General features: G+C 39.9%; 1 long non-coding RNA gene across 2 annotated transcripts in view; it reads right to left on the bottom strand.

Annotated features, from left to right (window-relative positions):
* Positions 1-8,862, bottom strand: part of LOC149463287 (uncharacterized) — a 105,041-nt gene extending 96,179 nt beyond the window's left edge. Inside the window, exons 1-2 of one of the 2 annotated variants that reach the window (XR_016312460.1) lie at positions 8,483-8,862; positions 1,107-1,194 (exon numbers count right to left, since the gene is read on the bottom strand). This is a non-coding gene — a long non-coding RNA (uncharacterized LOC149463287). The remainder of the gene's footprint in view (positions 1-1,106; positions 1,195-8,482) is intronic. The other variant, XR_016312459.1, reaches the window with a different exon arrangement.
* Between the last annotated feature and the right edge of the window lie 5,827 nt (positions 8,863-14,689).

Genomic DNA, 14,689 nt, shown 5'->3' with positions numbered 1-14,689 from the left:
GGAAAACACTACTGAAACCTTCAGAAAAATTGGGGCATCTTGTAAGACACAAGTGTTTTAAGCTTACTGACCACGCTTCTTGAAGTTATAACTTAAATAGCTTGTTTTCTTTTTTTCAATACTGTATTTTGTTAGTACTTTACTATTTTGCCTGATATTGTGGATGTAAACCTGTTGCTAAACGGGAACTTCACTCTTTCAATCAACACTGACTATTTTTATTCCTTATGCTGCTGGCATTAGGAAATAGACAGGAAGGTATTTCAGATTTGTTTTACATTTCTTCAGTTACTTAATTTTAAAGGCCTAGGGTATTATTTCACACATCCCAGGAGTTTTCAAGAGGGGTTTTCTCAGCTAAGCACACCCTTCTTCCTGCATGCCTGAGTTAAGGGCAGCTGGAATCCAGAAAGTAAATACTACATGAAACATCTGCCCTTACTCAAGATGGCCATCGTCAGAAATTCTAGGGGGTGTTTTTCAAAATGATTTCTCAGCAAAGTAAAGCATGGAGACATGGATGGATGGGAGAGTTTGTGGTTTGTGGTGCCCAGATGCAGTGTAGTTCCGCTTTAGAACTGCATACAGTGATTGTTTAACTGTTAAAATAACCATTTTTTTTCTTCTTTGGTAGGTTAGTATGTAGCTTTGTTCTGATTTATGTTTTGTGCTCTACATATCTTACCAAGTATAGTGTTATCGTTTCTAGGAGGCAAAAAGTATTGGCTGTTTTGCTGTACCAGTTGCTAAATTAGCATGCTGCACATTATACATACTTATCCTATTTTTGGAAAATTCAGCAGCACACGTAATTTCCAAATTATTTAGGAAATTACCTTTTTTTTGTGGCATTGATCACTTAACATTATTTTAGGGGATCCAGAATTTCATGTATTTTCTGCAAGCAATGCAAATCTTTATAGGGATGTGGAAGAAACACGTTTGTTAAATGTAGAAATATTTTTTTTTTTTCAAATTATGAGATTCTTAACAAGCACACAAAAGATTTTGTATTGCTGAGACTTTAGGTGGATCATGCATAATTATGCAGCGGCACAATTTATTTGCATTCTGAGAAACACTTGCAATGATTTGTCTCTACATACCTGAATGGGGCCAATAAATGAACTGTGAAATGAATAGACAGCTAGCCATATTTCACCACTTTCTTCTTTACCTCTATCCAAAGAAAATCTGTGAAGACAGAAATATGGGATCTCGCATCAGTAACTGTTTTTATATAATGTATGTTCCTGTTCTCATACATGCCTCGTCCATCATGGTGCACAAAACTAGTACAAGTATGCAAGTCACTTGTTCTGACTTTATTGGCTGCATATGGTGGGCTAGTAACTCATGAGGTAGCTAAACAAGACTAATCTCTGGTTCACACCGGTGCGACTTGTCATGTGATTTGACAGTTTCAATCACATAACGAGTTGCACCCTATTTTCGGCAATGGAACCGTTCAAATCGGTGCAACTCCGTCTTTGTTGTGCCACACTGGTTTGAAAAAAAAAGGTTTCTGCACTATTTTTTTGTGATTTCAGGTGTAACTTACATAGACATCTGTGTATAAAGTTGCACAGATGTCAGGCAAGTTGCACCTGAAATCTCACTGACCTACGGCTTTGAAATCATGCAACTTCAAGTGAAGTCGGATTCAGTGTGAACCAGGGCTAAGAATAACAGCCTGCCATAAGCCCCTTCTATACTGACATGTTCCTTTTGAATTCATGGCAGTCTTGCAAAATATAATCGGCTGCTGCAGAGTTTGATTGTGCAATCATATTATCAACCGAGATTAACATTTCTTGTGTAGCAACAACACTGCTATACTTGAGTGCACATTGCAGCTAATACATACCAGCTTCATCTGTAAGAACATTACAATGAAGAATTGGCACAAGGCTTATTAGCAAAGTTTGAAAAATAAAGACTTTTTTGCATTTTTTTAAAGTTTCATAACGTATTAAATTCATGGTAGTTCTCTTCTCATAGGGCAGAAAGGTACAATGTGAGTTCAATGATACCCAATGAAAATGTCAATAAGGCACCAGAGACATTACTCTGCAACAAGTAAAGCTAATTACAAGGTTTAAATTTGTAATTATGCTCGGTACTCATTATCTTGAATGCCACATTTATATAAAGGGCATAGCGTTCAAACCAGCTTGATTTTAAACAGCAGCATACTCACTAATGGAGCAGCTCCTATTTAAGTTATAAAAAAGGGAGAATAAAACTGTCACAGCTGAAATCTGATTGGCTGTTAAAAGCAGTGCTAGCAGTTTTATTCTCAAAGCTTTTCATACAACACCAAACCTATTTAATTTAGGAATCAAAGCAGGCCAGTTTGGGTTAAGGGCTCAGTCTACCCAAAACTAATAACCTTTGCCTTGATGATAATGAATTAAAGTGAAAGTATGATAAAAATCAAACTGCTTCCCCGTCCCCCAGCTCTTTAGTAATCTTCAATATATTTATTTATTCATTCATTTATTTTAACCACTTGAGCCCCAGGCCAACTCTGACATTCCTCTCCTACAACTCCCCAAATATTTTATATATATATATATATATATATATTTTTTTTTTTTAAGCAGATGCCCTATAGAAAAAGATGGTGTGTGTTGCAATTTTTTAATGTCATGTGATATTTTCCCAGCATTTTTTCAAACGCACATTTTTTGGAAAGAAATACACTTTAAAGAATCTTAGTGCACACAAACACAATATAATACCCACTTTGTTGGTCAATTATAAAAGATGATGCAACTAAATAGGTAGCAAACATGTCATGCTTTAAAATTGCACACACCTGTGGAACAGTAACAAACTATGGTACATTAAACTATCCATATTCAGCCCTTTAAAAGTCTTTACAGGTTATCAATTTAGATTGACACATGGGGGTCTGGTGTTGGAATTATTGCTCATGCTCTGATGTTTGTAGTGATATTTCACATGTGTGATGCGATTGCTGTTTACGTATGCTTGTGAGTGCATTTGTCTTTGCACGTGAGCATGGTGGGACAGGGGCTCTTTAAACATTTATTTAAGTATTTATTTTATTTTACATCATGCCTTTAAATTTTTGTATCACTTTTATTGCTATCACAAGGGATTAACATCATCCCTTGTGATAAAATGGGCCAAGACAGGTCCTCTTTATGGAGGGATCTGGGGTCTATTATGTGAATGCCATTGGTGGCATCCTTACTAGTGTCCCCAATCACTCGGGAGAGACTGGTAAAGATGGCAGCAGGAGCTGTGTGGGACCCCCTTCCGCCACCTGTAAAAGCTGCTAGGATTACTTCTTAGCTGCTAGGATTACTTTTACAGTGAAGGGAATTGCCGGCATAAGAAAATGATATCTTGATCATTATTGCAGCTGCAGCGATGACCAAGATATCACCCTTCTATTCCAGTGATATACCAGTATGTGGTTGGTCGTCAAGTGGTTTAGGAAAGGTTTAAACATGGCTCATGGGACCGCATGTTAAACAAAGTATTACTGTGTGATTAAAACTTCCTTTTAAAATAACGCTGCAGATTACTGAATAGTGGGCATGGGGTGGGGGCTAGAGTTTTCAAGCGCATGTCCTCTTGTGACCTCTTGGGACTTAAACTTTAAGCAGATTAAACTAATTTTGTATTATCGCAGTGTTTCTCTTAAAATAATTGTTTTTATGACTTTCAAATTTTTACAAGCTGACTGTTCAAAATATTTATAGTAAGCGATTAATTTGTTTTAGAATTAATTACAAATTATTGCATTAGAATAGCTGTTAAAAGGAGCTCTCAGCTATTTAGTGCAATTACTCCGTCTCTCTAAAAAACTTAAGATATTAGCCATGTGGGAAATGTATTCTTTTCAATGAGCTTACTGACTTATAGGGGTTTGATTTACTAAAGCAGTTGAGAATAACCCTGACCCCGGGTAAAACCAAGATGTGCTAACTTTGTACAATAAAGTATGTGCAGAGCAAAATAAAGAACAGGACTTTGCCTTGCGCATGATAGGATGACTGAAGTGACCAAATATTTATTTTGCACAGGGATTCTTCTCTAATCAATCCCATTGACTTGCATTTTGAGAAGCAGAGCCTGCATAAGTGATAACTAAATAGCTTGGCAATATGAACATATATACAGTAATTACTAATTATACATAGAAACAAAGCATATAAAATATTATTACATATTGACAAAATTGTTTACAATAAGATTTATGTAGAGCCAAAAGATTGTTCTTAAATTTTGGATAGAGTGGAGGATGTCTAGAACCCCTGTTAGTTTACTTTTTACAATCTGTGTCCCTTTGAGTTTTCTCTTTACTTCTTGTCCCAGAGAAGAAACACAGACTGCAATTAAATCTCTTTCAAGAGAGAAATATTTCCCTTAGAATATGGTTACCCGATTTTCAAAATGAAATCCAGGATCTCCCTACTGACCATGCCCACTTTTAACCACACCCATAAAAGCACACCACAATTTTTAGCCATTTTCTCCCTGCCCTCCATCAACTGGATACAGACTTTTGGAACAAGTAGCAGACAGTGAATGTATAAAAATCAAAATAACCAGATTTCAAATAAAGGGCACAAAGGTATGCATGCATAGCTACATGGGCCACTTCGAAGGTATCAATAATTAAAATGCTGGAGTCCTGGAGGTGTTGCCAATAAAATAGGTTTCGCTTCACAGTGTATGGCTTGTAGTATGGGAGAAAAATAAGCCCCAAAAGTGGTGTCAATGGCAGTAATAACAACCCCCAGCATTGGTTTCATTGAAAGCAATATGCCCCAGCACTTGTGTAAGTGGCAGCAATGGCAGCCTGCATATTTCTTTCAAGAAACACTTGCTTTAATCAGCAGACACTTGTGGATATTATCTGTGTCAATGCACTGGTTTGGTTTATAAAGAGCATTGTAGAATTAATATAACTGGAAAGGTCTGTGCAGGCTAGCCTGTCTGTGTTTCCTTCATTTTGTCTTAAGCAGCGGAATGTAACTAACTCCACCCGGCTGTAAAACAGGTTTATGTTATAGGATGAAAGTGTAGTGATGAACAGCATCCATATAAAATGTAATTGATTGCCTTAGGTTACTGTACTTTGCAAGTCACCATTGTTAATTATACATTGTTTTATTGCATCAAGCATACAAGGCCATATTCTAATCTACAAGCTCTGTAAGCTGTAGATCAAATACGTAAAATGATTCTGTTCTGATATAATTCACTTGAAAACAAAATAACAAGCTTGCAAATAAAGCAAACCACAATTAGCAAAGTACAGTTGCCCACAACAATAATTAAAACCCACCGCAGTGTTCAAGGATTACTTACTTGAAAATGCTCCCTCCACAAGCTTTGTTTCCCAGTGAAGCCAGGACTATAGTTCAACTGCTGGACTGGGAGTGCTGGGTTCTTTTGGTACTGGGTGCTAAACCTCCAGGACCATGGCTGCCATTCTGCATATTTCCAGTGGCTGCACCATGGCATCCTGTAAGTGGTGGTACCCAGACATCCGCAAGTCCAACATTAAAAATCGTGGATAGCATAAATTCTGCCTGACAGGCCCTTTCCCCCTTTTTCCTAAATGTTTCTGTGCAAAGTTCCACTTCAAGGAAGTTAGCAAAAGTTTGACCAAAAGGCTGTGTTCACTATTTGTGTACTTGGATTTGAGGTCCTAGGGTTTTCACCTGGTCACTATAAATGAGACTATTTTACCAATGTAATTAATAGTAGAAAAAAAAGACTACAGGACTAGTAATTTTTAACCATAAAATCTGGCAACCCTAGGTCTGGCACATGAAAGGGATAATCAAGCAGGTATCTAGAGTTGCCAGTTTAGGAAATGGTAAGCCACCAACAGGTTCTCCTGTTACATTCTACATCTTTATTTTTCCTTTATTGTAATGTAAAAAAAAAAAAGAAATGCAGTAATTTACAGACAGGGTGTGCTTTATTATAATACACTGAATAAACAGTGCATTACCTTTTACATGTCTTTACGCTACCAAAATAGAGATAATTGTGGAGAGTCCAAAGACAGAGACTCAGTAATGACCAGTGCCATATATCCCAACTTTTGCTGTTATTTATTCAGCATACATTGACCGTGAAACTTAGGACATGAGAAATCAAACCCAACCTGTTGCCAGTATAGCAGAAAAGGGAGACGCTCAGAGTATGGTACCTGACATTGTTCTGATTTGTGCATATCAGTCTGCTGAGAAGAGGCCATATTAAGCTGCCTGATAACGAGTGCTCTACACACTCACTAAACCAAACTAAGCACTTTCCCCCAGATCACCAGCTATGGGCTCAACTGGGCAGTCAATGAGCGCTGTGCATGCAGATATGCAAATAAAGTAGGGAAGAGCTCACGCTGGTCATAAGGGGTTGAAGATGCCACTATATCAGCACTGGGAAACCTAGCTTGATAGACCTGGGGTGGGCTGGAATCCCCACTTGACCTAATGTACTTCCTGCACATCCAATTGGCAGCCTTCCTCCCTGCCAAGTATGCTGCTAGGGACATCATGGCAGATGCTTGTTTGCTGGAGTCTGCCAGAAAACAGCAATGGATGGCAACCCTATATTAGATATTAGCTGTCCCCACTGGAAGACTTCCCCTCAAATTGTGTTCGGTACAAAATTCTGGATTTCCCATCACTTTCTGTCTCTGTAACAATGGCCGCCAAAACAACTAGTGGCACCTGAAAAAATATTGGATTTCACATCACTTTCTGTCACAATGACAAACAGAGTGGGTTAATGTCTGAACTGGTGAAACAAACAGCTAAAAAATATTAATAAAAAATGTTATGGAAAAAAAAGGAAATTTAACTGTACAAACATTTTCATATGTTTCTCTAAAAACACTAAATTGGGGTTGATTTTCTAAAACTGGAGAGTGCAAAATCTGGTGCAACTGTGCATGGTAGCCAATCAGCTTCTAACTTTAGCTTGTTGAATTAAGCTTTGACAAAACAATCTGGAAGCTCATTGGTTTCTCTGCAGAGCTGCACCAGATTTTGCACTCTCCAGATTTAGTAATCAACCCCATTGTCTTTCAATCACCCTTTGGCTACGTATACTTTTCAGGTAGACCATGGTCCCAACTGACACAGTAATTAACAGACGATAGTAACAAATGTATGACATTCTGTAAATCTGACACCGCACTCTTTGATGATTTTGACAGTCTTTAGCATCTGTCTGCAGACCTCCATTAATCTCTATGAAGAACTATTATCAGCTGGTCCCTGCAGGACATGGCCGGTGATCATTCAGTTCCACATATTGTCAGCTCATAACACTTACAGCTGAACTACATTGTCAACCACAGCAGCAGCACAGTGGCTAAATGGTTAGCACTTCCGCCTGGTAGTACTAGGGTAGTTGGTTCGAATCCCAGCCACGGCACCTCATGCCTGTAATCTGCATGTTCTCCCTGTGCCTGTGTGGATTTCCTCCCACACTTCAAAGCCATGCTGCTAGGTTAATTGGCTCCTGTCTAAATTGTCCCTAGTATGTATGTGTGTGTATGAATGTAAGTTAGAGACCTTAGATTGTACACCCCTTGAGGGTTAGGGACTGATGGGAATGTACAATATATATATATATATTGTAAAGCACTGCATAAATTGACAGTGCTATACAAGTACCTGAAATAAATAAATAACCGGTGTCCTGCAAGATGATCCAGAGATGAGCAGAGGTCTGCAGGCAGTAGCTGATGGTCAAAGCCATTGGAGAAGTTCAGGTGTGATTAGGGATCTTCACTACTGTGCAATGATATCATTACATTACATAAATTGTAGCAGGAGAAGTGAGACTCAGTTGCTTGGCTTACAGGCTGCATTTAAGTTGGAAGCTTGTATGGCATTATTTTGAATATAAAGTCCATGAGACATAAGATGTTAACAGGTAATACAGTTCATCATAGTCATGTCAGTTTTGGTAGTAACACTGCACAATAACCAATGAAATAATAAAAAATGGTGCTTGCCACTAAAAAAAACATATATTAGCCTCATTAGGATAAGTAAATGGCCACGTTCATTAGTGAAGTGAATCACACCCAGCATATGTCAGAAAGCACCTCTCTGCAGAAGCAAATGGATTAGACTCACGGTAATAGCTTCCCACCACTAACTGCTGCATTATTTCTCTGAAGATATTCAGGACAGTGACTTCCACCCACAGGGGACCTATTTTAATTCCCTTATATCCAGTCAGTGCTGGCAAATCCTTGTAAAAAGTAATTAAAGCATTCAAGAGATCACATATAAAAAAAGATTGCCGTAAAACAATTAATAAAATTCTATAGTCCTCTTCGAATGTCTTACAATGGTTTTTACAACTACATTACTGGCTGGTGGCTATTAAACTTCAAGTCTGGCAAAAAGATCATTAAAATCTGTAAGATCTAAATGCAGTTCTTTAAAATGAAATGAAACAAACTTACATGAAGCACTGAGAGGCTGTGGAAGAATCCTTTACCCAGGACAGGTGCTGTATAGGAGAGGATCAGCCGGTAGAGGACAGGTGACCCAAGACCAGATGTCACTCAGTGGTTCAGACAGGTCAAACAAAGTCATAGGAGAGGAGAATCATCTGAAGAACAGCCAGGCTTTTTCAGGATCTCTCCCCCTTGTGCTGATGATCAGCTTGCTGCAGCTGGAGGAGTGGGAGCATCTGAATCCCCCTGTCAGTTCTGTATGGCGCTTTTAATGAATGAGGTGAGGAGGCAGGGGGCGCTTCCTCTCACCACTGAATGAGATGTCAGCAGGCTTTCAATAGAGTGGAATGTCGCTCCCTGCTTGATTCTTCCCACATTCTCAAGCTTGCATTGTCAATATTCTGCTGTTCTGCTGTCCTTCCTATTGCCGCTTGGTTTAGCACTGTCAACTGAGTGTCTTATCACTCTCTTTTCACATTATTAGCACTTTGTATCTTATTACATCATTCTCAGCTTTGGCAGAAAATAACATACTAAGAATTTTCAGGGACACATTTTCTTTGCTGCTGTACTGGTGTTCATAAAGGTACACTTAAAGAAATCTTTTTTTACTATGCAGTGCTTACCTTAAAGCAGAACTGGAGTCTGAAAACAATTACTAGGAGGTAGAGTATTTTTTGTCTTTTATGTCTTTTCTGCCAAAAATATCCTTTCCCTTTCTGCTAGCTTTTTTCTGTTTAAAAATCTCCGTTAGTTTTCTGCACATTTTTTTAACTAAAAGTCTCCTTTCCCTTTCTGCTAGTTTTTTTATGAGTAGAAATCTTATTTCCCTTTCTTTTCTTATGACTAAAAATCTCCTTTCCCTTTCTGCACATTTGTTTTTCATTAAAAATCTCCTTTCCCTTTCTGCACATTTGTTTTTCACTAAAAATCTCCTTTCCCTTTCTGCACATTTGTTTTTCACTAAAAGTCTCCTTTTCCTTTCTCCTAGTTTTTTTTAATGAGTAAAAATCTCCTTTCCCTTTGCTAGCTATTTTTTTTACTAAAAACCGCCTTTCCCTTTCTGCTAGCTTTTGATTACAGCAACAGAATATAATCTTGCATTTACATTAACTACTTCAATACGGACCATTTCTGACACTTCTCAATTCATGTAAAAAACAACATTTTTTTGCTACAAATCTACTTAGAGGCTCCAAAAAACTATATTTTTTTATGCAGAGGCCCTAGAGAAAAAAATAGTAGGTGTTGCAATTTATTATATCACACAGTATTTACACAGTGGTTTTACAAATACAATTTTTTGGGAAAAAATGCTTTTTAATAAGATTTAGTGAACACAAACACAATATAATTCAATATGAATTTCTGGTAAAATATAAAAGAATATGTTAGACCCGGTAATAAGATATCTAACATGTCAGGCTTTAAAATTGCATACGCCTGTGGAATGACACCAAACTACATTACCTCAAAAAATCTCCATAGGCAACGATTTAAAAGCCTTAACAGGTTACCAGTTTAGAGTAACACAGGTCTGGTTCTAGAATTATTGCCCCTACTCTGTCATTGTACAGCCCATCAGTATACCTGTCAGGGCATGCCATCAGTATACCTGTCAGGGCATGCCATCAGTGTACCTGTCAGTGCAGCCCATCAGTGTACCTGTCAGTGCAGCCCATCAGAGTACCTGTCAGCGCATCCATCAGTGTACTTATCAGCACATCCATCAGTGTACCTGTCAGGGAAGGCCATCAGTGTACCTGTCAGCGCATCCATCAGTGTACCTGTCAGTGCAGCCCATCAGTGTACCTGTCAGGGCATGCCATCAGTGTACCTGTCAGCGCATCCATCAGTGTACCTGTCAGTGCAGCCCATCAATGTACCTGTCAGTGGAGCCCATCAGTGCACCTGTCAGTGCATCCATCAGTGTACTTGTCAGTGCATCCATCAGTGTACTTGTCAGCGCATCCATTAGTGTACCTGTCAGTGCATCCATCAGTGTACCTGTCAGTGCAGCCCATCTGAGTACTTGTCAGTGGAGCCCATCAGTGTACCTGTCAGCGCATCCATCAGTGTATCTGTCAGCGCATCCATCAGTGTATCTGTCAGCGCATCCATCAGTGTACCTGTCAGTGCAGCCCATCAGTGTACTTGTCACAGCATCCATCAGTGTGTCTGTCACAGCAGCCATCAGTCTACCTGTCAGTGCATCCCATTAGTATACCTGTCAGCGCATCCATCAGCCTAATCAGCATACCCATCAAAAAGCCGCCATCACTGCTGCCTACCAGTGAGGAGGCATTTCAAATCCTCAGTATTATATCTCCTCATCTGATCCAACTCAGAATACTAGCCAGTCGAAAGCCGTAGATCAGCGACCAAATCAGAGTAGGAAGCAGTCCCTCCTAAAAGAATAAGATGCTCTGAAGACCAGGCAACCACGAGCAGCGCCATACACCCCATTAGTGAATCTGTAAACACCAACGACGCTAGACCACAGGATGAAAGGCCCAGTACCGGCACTGGAATATCGCACCCGACCCCTAGAATTTGGGCCCAGACAAATCTTCCAGATGCCCTGGCAAACCCGTTATGGCTGCCTTGCAGCTCAGGATCAACTACAATCCCCCCTTTCACCACACAGTCAGGTGTGCCGGCAAACACAAAAAATTTACAAAATTTGATTTTTTAAATTTATTTTTCTCAGCCAATTTTCTTAAATTCATGGTGGACCAGACTAACCTTTTCTCCCAGCAATATTTGAAAACAACATATGCTATGCCCATATGTTTGAATAGAGAATAGTCTAACAGTAGAGGAGTTTAAATTGTTTTTGGGCCTTACAATCAACATGGGGCTGAAGTACATGCTTACTGGTCCCCCCACCCATTCATCACATTCCCATTTTTTCAGCTGTAATCTCCAGGTCACACTATGACATGATCATTTGCTTCCTGCATTTCTGTGATAACGCACAGTGCCTTCCCCGAGATCATCCAGGCTATGACTAACAATACAAAATTCACCCCTAATTGATTTTTGAGATTTGCTAAACTTTATGTCTCTGACCAAAACATCTGTGTAGACAAATCCCTTTTCCACTTTACTGGCCAGCTGGGAATGAAGCAATACATTCCCAGTAAAAGGGCCAGGTATGGAGTAAAGCTCAACAAGCTCTGTGAAAGAGCCATAAGATATGTTCATCCCCTCCGCGTGTACGAAGGCACTGACTCCCAGCTCCAGCCCCCTGAGTACCCAATCTACATCGGCAGTGGAAAATTGTCTTGACCTGGCTTTTCTACTATTCCAAAAGGGGTACAACACCTACCTAGATAATTATTACACAAGTCTGCCCCTTTTCCACCACCTGTACCGTGAGAAAACTTTGGCCTGTGGTACCACCTGAACAAACAGGAAGGGCTTCCCACAAAGTCTCGTGACCATAAGGCTACAAAGGTGGGAATTAGCAAGTCTGAGGAACGAGGACCAAAATATATAAAGTCAGTGCTCCCTACTAGTGTGAAAATAAGCAGCTTGCAAATACAAGTAAATATACACGACCCTTTACATGAACTCTAAATAAAATTGCAGCATTATAAGGTCACAAAATGACAGTCCCATCAACTTTATATATCAACATTAATTTGTAGTCCCTGCAATATATGTGTTGTTGTACTCGATTTCCTCCAATAAAAACAGACTATCCACCACCAGAAGAATTGTCAACTCACCACAAATATATGCTGCCCTGATATAAAGTGCAGCATCAGCGTTTTAATTAATCATCACAAAACCATCCATCTGCTCATGTGGCTCCTGGGGGACTGCTCTACTCCTTCCTTCTTTGCAGTATGAGACTTGTATCGATGTGACTCTAAAAACAAATACAATTATATAGTGTAGTACTCTTATGTGTAACAGAGTTCAACACCCATGCATAGGTGGCACTGCCTGATACAGTGTGTGTACCAAACTCCACCACCCACATAAAATGCACGCTCACCACCAATGTGTGCTGCTCATGAGATGTGCAGCAGATAATGCATGAGAACAAATTGGAGCCCTGGCATTCATCTTCTCTGCTACCAACTTTAATCACATCTCCATAGGGGGCACTGTTCCACTCTCACGGTCAAACACCACCACAAGGCAACCAAAATAAAATGCCATATAGTGTAGTATTTATTATGAACCAAACAAGTAGCAGCACAGTGAAGTCACATAAAATCAATAATAAAAACAGCCACTCTGACTTACATTTCACACCGCCACTCCGGAAACCAATGTGGTACCTCGATTTACAATACACCCAACGTGTTTCTCACAAATGTGCTTCCTCAGGAATGAGGAAGTGTTGGCTGTAAAGTGGAGGGATAGGAGAGATGTGTACATCCTATCCTCCATCCACAATGACACCTCGGTGGAAATTCATAGAGGAGACGGTATTCACGATTTTATTCGATTCATGGGGGGGGGGGGGGAGATGCTCTTCTGGTATAAAAAAGCTGCAATTTACCTTTTCCATTTGGACATTTTTAATGCATACATCACCTATCAAAAGTCAACGGAAAGACCAACCATCTTCTCCAAATTTATATAAGATGTCATCACTGCCCTAATCTACCAGCAGTGATCTCCACCAGAAAGCATTTGCTCCAATTGTGTCAGCAGACTTCATGCGCAACATTTCCCTGACAGCATTCCACCAAGAGAAACAAGTATAAGACACAAAAAAAAATGTAGGGTATGCAGCAGAGGGGGAGTTAGGAGAGACACCAGTTTTCATTGTCCCCAATATCCCTCCCAACCGGGCCTATGCATCGGAGACTGCTTCCGACTTTATCAGATCACTAAAATATTAGTTCCCCTTATTTTTATCAGCTACCATTTCCTGATTTCTAATATCTATGCTGATAATTTTCCTGCTGCCTCAATTGAACATGCCTCTACCTTCCACCTTAATTTACCCTAGCCTGCTTACCAACGATGCCTCTGTCTGCCATCTTGATTGTTTTTAATCCATGTTTCTGCCTTCCACCTGAACTGACCGTGGCCTGTTTATCAGCAATGCCTCTGCCTGCTGCCTGGATTGATTATAAACCAGATGTCTGCCTTCCATCTGCACTGCCCTTGGCCTGTTAATCACCCTGCTACTGTAGTAGTGGGTTTCAAGATAACACAGGGGTCTCACATAAGTGAGGGGCCCCAGAGTAGTGCTCCGAGTAGAGAAAAAAAATGTTTGGTTTTCTCCAGGTTTTGTAATTCCCGGATCAGGATCTGTTAGTCTGAAGGCTTCAAAGTGATTGAGTGGTCAGAAACCACTACCCCTGTGCCCAGGTCTTACCTGACCGAGGTCCTAAGCCTGATGTTCCTACCTCTTTCTTGGACCAATACTTTGACTGTGCTGACCATATCTCTGTCTGCTACTTTATGACCCAGAACTTTTTTATGGACCATGTTTTTCCTGACTGCCTGGACCAATACTTTGGCTTTGCTGTCCATATCTCTGCCTGCAATGAACCAGGACTTTTTATAAACCACGTTCCTGCCTGCTGTCTGAACCAATTCTTTGGCTGTGCTGATCATTTCTCTGCCTGTGCTGACCCATGGCCTTTTATGGACCATGTTCCTGCCTGTTGCCTGGACAATTTTTTTGGCTATTGCTGACCACATCTCTGCCTGTTTCCTGGATCAATGCTCTCCTGCACGGACAACTGCTCTACTAAAACCACAGGTAATCTTTTGTTTACCCTTTATTTAGCTAGGCTGCAAAAAAGTCTCACACATGTGGTATTGCCATACTCAGGAGGAGTAGCAAAATTAATTTTAGAAATATCTTATAAATTGCCAACTTTTTGAAAAAAAAAAAAGTTTTCATTTTATTTCTACATTTTTCAAAAACGTGTGGAGAACAAAATGACATGTTCAAAGACTCATTATGCCTCATAGAATATATGCTGGGGTGTTTGCATTCCAAAATGGGGTCATTTTTTGGGTGTTTCCACTGTCTTGGTGCTCCAGGGTCTTCAAAAATGTGATAGGTAGTCAGGAAATTAGATGTGTAACTTATGTCCCTAGAACACCTGAAGGTGCTCCTTGGATGTTGTGCCTCTCTACATGGCTAGGCTGGGAAAAAGATTCACACATGTGGTATCGCCTACTCAGGAGGAGTAGAAGAATGTATTTTGGGGTGTAACTGCAAGTATGCCT

The sequence above is a fragment of the Staurois parvus genome, unplaced genomic scaffold (genome assembly GCF_062004578.1).
Source record: "Staurois parvus isolate SC_StPar_1 unplaced genomic scaffold, SC_StPar_1.0 ptg000155l, whole genome shotgun sequence".
Lineage (NCBI taxonomy): Eukaryota > Metazoa > Chordata > Amphibia > Anura > Ranidae > Staurois > Staurois parvus.
Note: the sequence above shows the minus strand (reverse complement) of the source record. Positions and strands in the feature narration are given on the sequence as shown.